At 36.8% G+C, this 3,286-nt stretch overlaps 1 pseudogene; it reads right to left on the reverse strand.

Annotated features, from left to right (window-relative positions):
* Positions 1 to 421: 421 nt before the first annotated feature.
* Positions 422 to 3,033, reverse strand: LOC122894605 (annotated as a pseudogene).
* Positions 3,034 to 3,286: the final 253 nt, after the last annotated feature.

Raw genomic sequence — 3,286 nt, forward strand, 5'->3', positions numbered from 1 at the left:
AAACCTGTGGGAAGCAGAACAGATGTCATTATACCTTTCTACTATCAAAATGATAGCAGTTTCAGTCATAAATATTATTTAGTGAATAGTGATGCTATCTCCTAAAATAGTCCATATCATGGTGTATTCACATTTCCCATGGTAGTAGAGGTTATAAATAAGTGTGTTCCATGAGATAGGTGTTATGCCCATGTCTGGCCATGTTCAATGTCAGAAGCCTAAGGGGGAGTATCCAAATGGCTGATGATATACAGTCTTAGAGCTCCAAAGTCAGATTCAGTCAGCAAAATCTGAAATCATGTCCCTGCTTGTTTAATCTTTTTATTGCTACCTCTGTGTCCTATAATATATAGTTCTGTAATATATAGATGGCAGGATTCAAGCCACAGATGATATCAAAGTCAGCAGGGAATAGGCATTATCATTTGATGATGTGGGGGAAAGGTCAGACATAGAGAAATATGTGTGGATTGAAAGACAGAACCCACCACAGTGATGTGAGCTGACCCAGTGACAAGTGCTTTGGATCAGTCTTTTGCAGAACATTTCCAGACAGTGACCAAAATGCACAAGAAGGTTAGCAGAAAGAAGGTGCTCATGCTCATGACATTACTGCTGACAGCAACAATAAATTCAAACTTGGCTTCATGTATGCATGCAAGTTTTATGATTCTGGGAAAGTCATAATAGAAGTTTTTTACTTTATTAGGACCACAAAAGCACAAGTTCATAATGAAAACAAATTGAGACATTTGTAGATCAACGCAAGTACCCAGCTAGTAGTTATAAATGAAACACATATTGTATGATTCCTATTTGGGTAGTGAAGAGGCTTCCAGATCGCTGTGTACCTGTCAAATGCCATGGCTATGAGTAAGACCATTTCCATTCCTCCCATGATGTGGATGAAGCATATCTATGTCATGCAACTTTGGAAAGAAATTATTTTGTTTTGATTTGAAATACCTACAGTCATCTTAGGGACTGTAATTAAAAAAACAAAAAAAGTGTCCACATCAATGAAACACATGTTGGCCAGGAGGAAGTACATAGGAAAATGTAAATGGGAGTCTAAAGTTATCAAAAAGAAAATGAAGAGATTTCCTGGGATGATCCATAGAGAAATAAAGGAGACTATCAACATAAGAAAAACTCTAGTTTCCTAGGAACTAGAGTCCCAGTGACACAAACTCAAAAACCAGAGACTCTTTAAATACTCTTTTACTGGTGGGAACATGTTTTATTTTTTCTTTCTGAAGAGATTTGTGGGGGCTTATCTGAAAACTATAATGACCTCTCCTGAATTGGTTGCCCTAGAGGGGACTGCCGATAATCCTCAGTGCCTGGCCCCCCTCTTCACATTACTCCTAGTCCTGTGACAAGAAGAAATACACACCAAGAGAACTGTAAAATTTTCCATATGATTCCATATGATTCCAAGAGACATCTAGAACATATGTATGGGAATGGATCCTAAGAGTAGTGGATAAGAACGGAACAAATGTAATATTGAATTGGGCTACACTTAATGCTATTAGTACACTAAACCATGATTCTGTATTCATTATATTCACTCAGATGGCTTGGAATGTCTTAACAGTTTGCTTTATTTGTTTGCATACAAATTTAGACCCAATTTGGGAATACATAGAATGAGGCTGATCTGCTAGAATTTTCTTAGTTGATACTGCTAGAAGTTATTCAAAGTCTGAGGGAGATTGTGATGCTGCAATTGTTGATAAAAAATTTCCCCTTTCTGTTATTTTTTATTATTTGCTTTCCTTGTTATTCAAGAGCTTTTTTTTGTCTTTATGATAAAATATGAAAAGGCAGATAGATTGATAGATAATAGATAGATGATTAAAAAAATGAAATCTTTTTTTAAAGAAAGATTTTACTTATTCATTTGAGACAGAGAGCTAGAGAGAGAGAAAGAGCATGAGCAGGGGGAGAGGCAGAGGGAGAGGAAGAAGCTGACACCCTGCTCAGTAGGGAACTGGACTCAGGGCTGGATCCCAGGACCTGGAGATAATGACCTGAGCTGAAGGCAGATGCTTAATGATCTGAGCCACTTAGGCGCCCCATGAAAAACAAATCTTAATAGGGGAAAGATATGGTAAATTACAGAAAGAGATATCACCCCCCCAGGTGACTCATTAACTGCTCTTCTTACTTCCTTTAGAAAACCAATCTGATTCTACGAGACAATTCCCGTAACAGTCTGATTTCTGGCTGGCAACACCAAGTCTCTGACTTGAAGTTGGTCACTACCCAAGCATAACTAGTGCTGTTAATTAGCAGCTTTTATGATGGCAGTGTTTTGTGTAACTCAGTACACAGGGGAGAATTATGCAGCAGACAGAAACTTTCTGAGTTGTTCTGACTCCCTGAAGATACAGTTGCTTTATGCCCTCAGGTGGAGGAACACAATTGCTCCTGTTCATTGTGTTTCAGTATTAAAAAAAACAAAACAAAACAAAAACAGATGTATGATGATTCAAGTAGCCTCTGTGAATGGTAGTTAAATATAGGTCTTTAGACAAGGGTGCTTATGGATGGGAGGTTTTATGCTACTGCTCATTCACCATAGTTTGACTTTGATTTTATTATTTGTTAATCACAAGATGAAACATACAGAAAATGGCAGAAAGCAAATTTATAGCTTAATCAAATTTTATAAAGTAATCATCACCCAAGTGAAGATGTAGAACTATGTCAACTGTTCCATCAGAAACCTCTGTGACTCTTCCAAATTACAGCCACATTTTTCCTTTAAAGAAACCATTATTCTATTATGCTAAAAATGTCCTTGCATTATTTTTCTAGCTTTATCTTCCAAACATGCATCGCAAGACACTATGGTTTGTTTTAACCATTTTTCATTTAAGATGTCATTCAGATCTCTTCTTATATAGATTTCCCTCCAATACTTTTTTTCCCTTAAATTTATTTGCTGAAAAATGTGAATCTTTTATACTTGGTTTCTCATACTCTGAATTTTGCTGATTGCTGGCACTCATTGCAGTTCAGCATTGTCACTAACCTTTGTACCATAAAAATGGCAGCTGGATCCAGAGGGTAACCAAACAGGGGTTTGATCCCATTTTTGATAGCATTATAGGTGATCAGGTGGCATAGTTATGACTTTCCCTCCTGTTTTTAGCAGCTATTAGTGCTTCAAATATATGCATATATTTACATGTGTATAAATGTATGTGTATGTGAGTGTATATAAGTATATGTGTATATGAGAGAGAGAGAGAGAAAAAGGGATATTGCTCATACC

The sequence above is a fragment of the Neovison vison genome, chromosome 13, assembly GCF_020171115.1.
Source record: "Neovison vison isolate M4711 chromosome 13, ASM_NN_V1, whole genome shotgun sequence".
In the NCBI taxonomy this organism is placed as follows: domain Eukaryota; kingdom Metazoa; phylum Chordata; class Mammalia; order Carnivora; family Mustelidae; genus Neogale; species Neogale vison.